General features: G+C 45.8%; 2 long non-coding RNA genes across 2 annotated transcripts; both read left to right on the forward strand.

Moving 5' to 3' along the window:
- Nucleotides 1-321: 321 nt before the first annotated feature.
- On the forward strand, nt 322-1,620 carry LOC124679300. The gene is made up of 3 exons (XR_006994916.1): nt 322-577; nt 1,309-1,382; nt 1,495-1,620. It is a non-coding gene; the product is annotated as an uncharacterized LOC124679300 (long non-coding RNA).
- Nucleotides 1,621-2,938: 1,318 nt separating this feature from the next.
- Nucleotides 2,939-4,574, forward strand: LOC124678391. Its single transcript, XR_006994450.1, has 2 exons — nt 2,939-3,286; nt 4,072-4,574. It is a non-coding gene; the product is annotated as an uncharacterized LOC124678391 (long non-coding RNA).
- Nucleotides 4,575-8,741: the final 4,167 nt, after the last annotated feature.

The following is an 8,741-nucleotide window of genomic DNA, read 5'->3' on the forward strand; positions in this document are numbered from 1 at the left end:
AAGTCGGATCAGCTTCGGCATCGCTGAACCAGAACTGTCGTATGCAGCTACTTTTGTTAGTGATGTCAGCTGTGAAATTAATCCTCTCGACCCAGAGTGACAAATTAATATTAGCATCTAACTTAATCAATCGAGCAACTTCAAAGTTTACAAGGAGTAACTTAGGTACCAATAATTTGAGGTATTTGGATGAATCTAAAACTTGGAACTGTATGTTTATGTGCTAACTTATGTTCCTCATGTCCTGCACTTTATTTGTCCGAACATAATTTTCTTTTGTTATTAATGCCTAACTTTTACTCGTGATGCTATTACAGGATTCTTGTCTGTCATGGGCATCCAACGATGAGAAGGTGAAATGGAAGGTTAGGAAACTAAAGCCCAAGAAACTCATTGGACAACAACGAACCTCAGGACAAGGTAGTGTGTTTCCAGTAACGCTACCACGCTACATGTCCTTATGCTCAGGCCTTCGTACAACACGGACGGGCAACCGAGGGGACGGCCCTAGTTTAATGATGTCTGGCTTCATTGACGTGCTTCTACCATTAGAAGCAATAAATCCTTGTTCTCCTAGGTCTGTTTGTGATTCTGTAGTTTGATTTTATTCTCAATGACATAGTTTAATATATCTTCTTATGAAATATCCTAACATTTCCAGAAGCATCCATAGTTCAAAATAACTTTTCCAATTGTCATAGTTTAATTTCTCTTCACGTAAATTTTCCATTTTTTAAACTAAGTGGATGGTCTGGATTGGGGATATTGTAGTGCTTGAATCAACAATATAGCATCAACATCACCCAAACGGTTGATATTATTGTTGTTGTCAAAATAATACTCCCTCCATACCGATTTATTGGGTTCATTGTGATAGTAAAGTCCCTAGAAGCTAGTCTTGGTTAGTAGTAATGTCCGATTAATTAGGGAGCAAAGATTGGTCAATTCTGTTGCGGGCAAAAGGACCACCATGATTGACGTGGGTGATTGACCGTTGTTTCTTATCCCTGCAATTATTTCCCAAACCATGAGGGATCGTTTGGCTGAAAAAATTCACTGGAAATCTATCTATACCTATCGCTCACCTTGTTTGCGATGCACTCTCTAATAAGCCTATTAAACCGGCATAGAGGGAGTAGTAAATTTTCCAAGTTAAAAGAAACTGATGTCCATGAACAATGAATTTTATTTATCTTTATATTTATTTCTTGGCTGGGTAAAGTGGCATTGTATATTCATTTCTTCAGATTCAGATTATCACTATTAGAAAGGTATATTACATGAATTGCTTGTTCACATGTAATTCAGGTTTGGTACGTCACAGAAAAGGATGAAGAGAAAAAAAGCAGAGCAGATCGTTCCAAGTTGTACAATCCTGCCAGGTTTGTTTCATCTCTAGCTTTAGAGGTTGTGTGCTTGATTTTTCCGGCTATCCATTGGTGAGGTTGTAGTTTTATGATCAAGGGCAAAGAAGTGACCTTGTATCTTTTTCAGTTCCAAGTCAGATGGCGAACTTGATGTGTATGTTTCAAGGATGAAGTACAGGCAGAAGTGTATCTCTTACCTTACAGGAAGCAAGGAACAGCTTGAAAATCTCCATACCCCTTGAGCAAGAGAAAATATGAGGCATGTTATTGTGATGCCCTCTTTTCATTTCACAACCAGGTTCACTAGTACTCGATGTTATTTGGTTGCCAAATTCTTTTTATGACCTATGACCCGTCCACAGTATAACTATGCGATAATGCTACCATTGTGCTTATTCATGCACTCTTTGGTGCCACTATGGGATTAATTGGATGGTTGGAGCTATTCGGCATATCGTGTAACCCTTTTGGGTTTTGAATGGAAACTGTAGTGGGATGAAAATGGTGCTTTTATTTACTGTGTAGCGTTAGTTCATGCCAGACCATGATGGACATTATCTGTTGAAATTCCCACTTTACTCTGTAGCATTAGTGCTTTCAGCATTTGACAACATATTTTGACATGTAGGAGAATTGCTAGTTGATAAACCTACCTAGGACCCAGGTATTACTGTATTTGGTGGTTACTGGGCACAGGGTTGTTGGGAGCACATTGCCTAGTCACATGTACTTTGTCTTCATAGGTGTGGTTATGCTAAATACATTATTTGATTATCTGTCGATTTTTTTTCCGTGCAGCTTGTCATTGAGGAGATCTGTTGTGACCTCTAGCGTTGTGACCTGATTGGAAGATCACTGCCGACCTATGGCTGGGAGACCGATGATCCTCTCCTCCCCGAGTGCAAACTTGTCACGGTGGCGACACGTCGACATGTTGTCCAAGCGTCCACCTCTCGGTAAGAACAATTTGTTTCTCTAATCACCGGTTCCCAAGCGATGCATACGCATGTTTCCTTCTCGCTGAGTTGAGAGGTGGATACATGGATGACCAAGTCTAGAAATCTTCAAGCTTGTTTAAAAAATGCCCAATGGCTAGCTTTGTTCAAAGTTAAGCTGATCTTTTTATCAATTTGTAAAATGCATTATGTATTGCAGAGAGACTCTTCTTCCATATATCATGCATTTTCATTACCCTTGTTTTACTGCCAACCAAGGTACAAATGATTTGTTGTCTATTCATTTGAGCCCATATGAGCCCGTACACATGACTAATGAGAACTCCCAAAGGGATTCTGTTCCTTTGGGATCCGTTGTGTCGTCTTCATTTTCTCCTGTCATTTCTTTCGGGGTCACTATCGGATGGTTTATGGCGGGTTGTTGTCATTGCTTTCTCTTTGCAGATGCCTTTTTTGCTTGCTAGTTGCTTGGGCTGGTTTTGTCTTGTGATGCTATCTCTGCTGGATCATATGTGGCGGTGGATGTTGTTATTGCTGACCTTGTGGGGTTGTGCTATACTGGTCTGCTGCGATGTCTTTATGGGGCTTTGTCAACCGCCCACTGAGCCACTTGTTGCTTTATGTGGATTGGGTCTTCTTATTATTGGTATTGTCTTTGAGTGTATGTCGCCGGCTTTGTTCTGTTGTGTACTGGAATTGGAGGATTTTTTATGCGTGGGGATTTCCATTCGTTCTTCTCGTATTGGTCTATGGTGCAACAAACAGGAATCGTCTTGTGAGGCTTGTTAGATTGGAGAGATTTGTCCTGCTTCACTTACTGAGGCTGTAGTTTTATAATCTGGGGTGAAGAAGTGATCTTGTATGTTTTTCGGTTCCAACTCACATAAGGGTATCCCTTACCTTACAAGAAGCATCAAGGAACAACTAGAAAATATCCATACCTTGAGCAAGAGAAACTATGAGGTTTGTTATTGTGATGCCATCTTTTCATCTCACAGTCAGGTTCAGTAATACTCCATGTTGTAAGGGATGTAGAATTGTTATAACCTATGACCTGGCCATAGTATAACTATGTGATAGTGTTACCATTGTGCTTATTCATGTGTATGCACTCTTTGGTGCCACCATGGGGTTCATTGAATGGTTGTAGCTATTCAGCATATCGTCTAATCCGTTTTGAGGTTTCACTGTAAGCTGTAGTGAGATGAATACAATGCTTTTCTTTACTGTGTACCATTAGTTTATACCAGTCCAACATGGATACTATTTGATGAAATTGCAATTTACTCTGTAGCATTAGTTAATGATGATTTCATTTGTTTAGAGAATTCATCCTTAGTGGTAGTGTGTATAACATGCTTACCAAAAATTTCATTGGACAGGCCGCATATTTGGACATGTAGGGGAATTGCTAATTGATGAACTCGTACCTAGGACCCAATAGTGGATACTGGGCATAGAAGTGTTGGGAAAAAATTGGCAGGTCACACGTACTTGTTTTTCATAGATGTGGTTATGCTAAATACACCACTGAATTGTCTGTACCAAGGAAACACATAGAAAGATAGAGTATTTTATCCATCTAAACCTGAAAATGCCAGTGTATGTCGCATGGACCCTATTAGGTGGATCCCCTCACTCATTGATTTATATGTCGACTCCAATCAATCTTTGCGGGTTTGACCTTGCAATATTTATACTTTGAAATCTATTACAAGCTTGTGAAGTAACCCCATCCTTCCTTGCAGGTTACCGACCTTAATGATGTTGCCTCATCTGGACTACGAGGACGAGAAGCTGCAGAACGTGTCCACGGAATCTCAAGAGCCTGAATGAAGGAACTGATGGAGTAGTGGAAGAAGTCCCTGGACAGTGAGGGCATCGACTTGCCCCTGGTGTTGACCTCCAAGTGTGGGTGGAGCTCCAACATGTAGAATGTCATGCAAGCTCTTAGACACGAGCAAGCAGGCATGTGTACATGCGCGGCCTCGAGATGAACCCATCATCAAGGACAATGTCACCTAGGTGGACAGCTCAATTTGCCAAGCGCCGTTTTGTATACTTGCTACCACATATAGTTGTCCATGTACCTAGTTGTCCTGACACTAGCTAGCTCAAAATTACCAGCTTGATTGTATATAGATGTTTGGTTTGCTTCTAGGTTTCGATGTGTAGTATGGATACACTGGGCATTTGATTATATGATGTTAATTGAAAAAAGAAGGGTGGTTTGCTTTTGAGTCCAATTTAATTTGAGAATTCTTGGGCAACATCTCGGGACTATTTCTGAAAGTTTCTCATGATCATTTCATAATGTTATAGCTCCCATCGATGTGGCTATATGATTGATCTTGCTTTATGCTGGCGAGTACATGCTTCGGCCAGCTAGCTCTCGATCCAGCTTAGTCTAGTCAGTACGTTTAGTTTTATGCGGTGCCACTATATTTTAAGGTAGTGATCACCACTTTCTAGATAACAGAAAACTACTGAGCTGAGTTGAAACAAAAACTATTGAGTTCAGTAGCAGCTAAGAGGAAAACAATTTGGTGGATTATATCTGGTATTTCGCAAATCATGTCATACTGATTAAACTTGATAGTATCTCGTATTAGTTTTTTCAGCTTCCATCAAGTTAATTATAGTACTCACTAGAACTGGACCGGTCAGGCTATATCATTAGAGGATCGGAGTACCAGCCTCGATCGTGGTATCCAGACCTTGTTTTTAGTTTGTCCGGAAGCCTATGCAAATAAGTTAAGACGTACAGGAAGGCGAAAAACCACAAGCCCAAAAAGCTAGGGTAATAATTTCTCGGTGCATGCAGAGGTGTATAGAGAGGCTAATTATCTCGGGGAGAAAGCGCGGGGTTAATGACTCTGCTTTAACGACTCTGCTTTCTTCTCTATTTTCAATCGTATGGTTGAGGAGAGAGCGGTCCGCGTGACATGTATTCCAGCCCTGTACAAGGCCATGGCCACACCGCGGGCGGCATCGCGTGCGTAACTTGTGACTTTGAACTTTGGCAGATAGCTCTTGATTTAGCTTAGTCTGGCCAATACTTTAGTTTGATGCCGCGCCATTATATTTGTAAGCCAGTGATTAGCACTTTCGAGATGACCGAAAATTATTTAGTTTAGTACTAGCAAAGAGGAAGACAATTTGGTTGACTATATCTGGTATTTATAAATTCTTGGGATACTGATTATACCTGCCAATATCTCGTATTAGGTTTTTTTTCAGCTGGCACCAAGTCAATTATACTAGGAATATCATTAGAGGATAGGAGTTAAGGCCTACATACCTCCCTCGGAAGGCCAAAAACCACAAGCTCAAAAAGCTAGGCTGATTTCTAGGTGCATGCAGAGGTGGTAGCAGAAATTATCTCAGGGATATTTGGGCTACCCCACGCATGGTTGATGACTCTAATATCAGATCCACTCTTCAATCGTATGGCTGAGGAGAGAGCGATCCGCGTGATAGCTATTCCAGCCAATCAACACCGCTCCATAATTTCTAACGCTGCAAAACAGTGGTGCCTCTCCCTCCTCCCAGTGTAAAAAAATGGACTCTTCTCCTTCCAAACAGAGCCTATAAGTACAAGGCCACGGCCACACCGCGGGCGGCATCGCGTGCGTGACTTGTGACTTTGGACTTTGGCGAGGGGAGGAGAGGAGAGGAGAGGACTTGCCATGCCGACGGCGAGGCGACCACCGGTAACTCCATGCATCCTAGTAGTTAGTAGATTCGATTGTTTTCTTCTCTTTTTGAATCCGACTCCTACCCAATATCTTGCTGCTCTACATACAAGGGTTTCCCTGGCTGAGTCGCCGACCGGACGCGTCCGTTTGCTGCAGCACTGACCCAGCAAGATCTGTGTTCTATCCTCCTACCCGCCCTTGGTCTGGCTCGGTGAGTTTTTCTTCTAGCTCTAGTGTTAGGCATCCTATATGTTCATGTATAAAACCAATCTGCAGAAGCAGAGCCAGCCCGTTGAAGCATAGTTAGTGAATTCAGAGTAACTTGGCAACGAAGATGCATTACCAAAGTAAAACAACCAAAAGCTTACTTTCAGATTAGCTTTAAAGCAGCCAATTCAGTTTTGAGTGAAGCAATCTAAGATCTATAAGAACTTGTTTGTACTATTCCATTTACTGCAACCAATACTCCAACTACCAGAACCTCTGCAGCTACTGCTTCTAGGAAAATAATGGTTAAATATTTCTAAAATGGAAAGAAACGATGCCTGGCATATAGTAAATAAAAATACTACTTGCTGCATTGGAGAGTAACAAGACTAGACTGCGATGATAGTAACCTTGCAGAAGAGCGGCATAGGTGTCAGCTCCTTCAAGCTGCTGCAGTCCGGCGCCACGCCGCCTCCTTTCCCGCCGGCTGCCGCTGCAGTCCGGCACCACGCCGCCTCCTCTGTCCTCTCCCGTCGGCCGCCGCTGCAATCCGGCGCCACGCCACATCCTCTACCGCCAGCCGCCGCCAAGGCCACGCCTCCTCTCCCGACGCCGCAGTCCGCTGCCACGCCCGCGCGCCCTCTTTCGCGTTTCAGCCGGCGTCGCGCACTGATGGACCCCGAGGATGAAGCGGCACTGGCGCGGCCTGGATACTGGAGCACGACTGCACGAGGTAGAAGAATCCGCAGGAGAAGAGGCAGCGCCTCAAGGCCAACAGGTTAAATTTCCTTCTCTGATTTGCTCACTGTCTGTAAGATATTGCTCGCTCCTAGCTCACGAACACTCAACAAGCAAATGTCCCTGAAATGTTTGATCTAGCAAATGTCCTCTCTGATCCTGGAATGCGGAGACCAATCGATGAATTTGGTACCCCGGAAATTACAGATAAAATGAGATGGGTACGCCACAGGAGTTGCTTCCGCCGTCTTCCTCGACTCCATCTTCAAGAGAGATCATCGCATTAACCTTGCAAGACCTGCCGTCGATGCCACCATGACGCCAGACCGCTCCACCATCCTGCTCGCATACATCATCCCGCATCCGTCGTCGATACCCCGCAGCACCATGCCACCGAGACTCAGCGCCGGCGATGTGGTAGATGAATACCACTCCACCAACATCCGCCACCATCCAGCAGCTGCTCCAAAAACGATGCCCCAAGAGGTAGAACGACGTAGGTAGCGTCGCCATCGTCCGATCCGGGAGACCCAGATCTAAGGTTTCCCCCGGAGCAGCACGAGTGGGTAGAAGCAGGCTGCGACGACGATGCCTTCAAGAAGGTTACGACGTGTGACGCCGCCATCGCCCGCCAAGACCGAAGTCGGAGCACGGTTTTCACCGGCAGCCGCACATCCCCAACTCGCTGAGTGTAGTGCCGAGGCAAGCAAAGATGATGCCTTCGACAAGGTAACGACGCCAATCGACGCCGCCATCATCCGCCAAGACCGAAATCGAAGCACGGTTTTCACCGGCTGCCCCGTCACCCAAAGCTCGTCGTCGACTGGATCTTCACCGCCGGAGATCTGAGTGGGATCCCAAAATCTCCCACCCCAGATCCCAAAGAGGCCGTCCCCCTCCGGAGAGGAGGTCGCCGCCGCCATGCCCGGGGCCGCTGCCCCGGCTCCCATGTGATGCGGGCGGAGCGGCCCGTCGCGCGGAGGAGAAGGCGTAGCAGCACGACCGCCTCCAGGCCCCAAGGACCAAGATCCGGCCACGCCACCACCGCCACCGCCTCGCCTTCCGGCCGCCGACGCCGCGCACCACCACCACCACAAGAGATCGGGAGCGCCGCCCCCCTCCCCCATGATCGCGACCATCTGAAGCCCCCGCCACCGCCATGCCACACGGGCTTTGCCGGGCGACACCTCCGGCGGCGGCGGCGAGGGGATGGAGGGGCTGGAGGGGCGGGAAGGCCGGTGGGGAGGGCTCCCGGAGTGGCGCGGCGCCGCCACCCGGGGAGGGTTAATAAAAACTGCCTCCTATTGGTCATGCTGAGACACAGGGAACGGTAACTGATGACTCTTGCCTTGTTGACAGGCATCACACACTAAAGTACTTTTATTGGACACTGAGGGAAGCTCATGACGACTAAGAATATGGTGAACAATCTGGGACGACGGATGACCTAGGCGAGCATGCCACTGAGCAGACGAAGCTTTAAGAGCGCTGAAAACTTGCTTGACCGCAGGATCATCAAGAGCATATAGGCCACCACGCCAGCGACCACTAAGGATGATGGCTCGGGTGAGAAGGTCCTTAACAAAAACACTGTTAGGATGAAACTCAACAAGAACATGATTATCATAAGCAAGTCTACGAATGGACAGAAGATTTTTTGTAATGGCGGGAACATGAAGGACATTACGAAGACGAAGTGGTTTGGAGGAGGGAGTAGGAAGGAATGCTTGACCAACATGAAGTACTAGTAAACAGCACGTGCTTTGCACGTCCCC

This window comes from Lolium rigidum, chromosome 7, assembly GCF_022539505.1.
Source record: "Lolium rigidum isolate FL_2022 chromosome 7, APGP_CSIRO_Lrig_0.1, whole genome shotgun sequence".
Lineage (NCBI taxonomy): Eukaryota > Viridiplantae > Streptophyta > Magnoliopsida > Poales > Poaceae > Lolium > Lolium rigidum.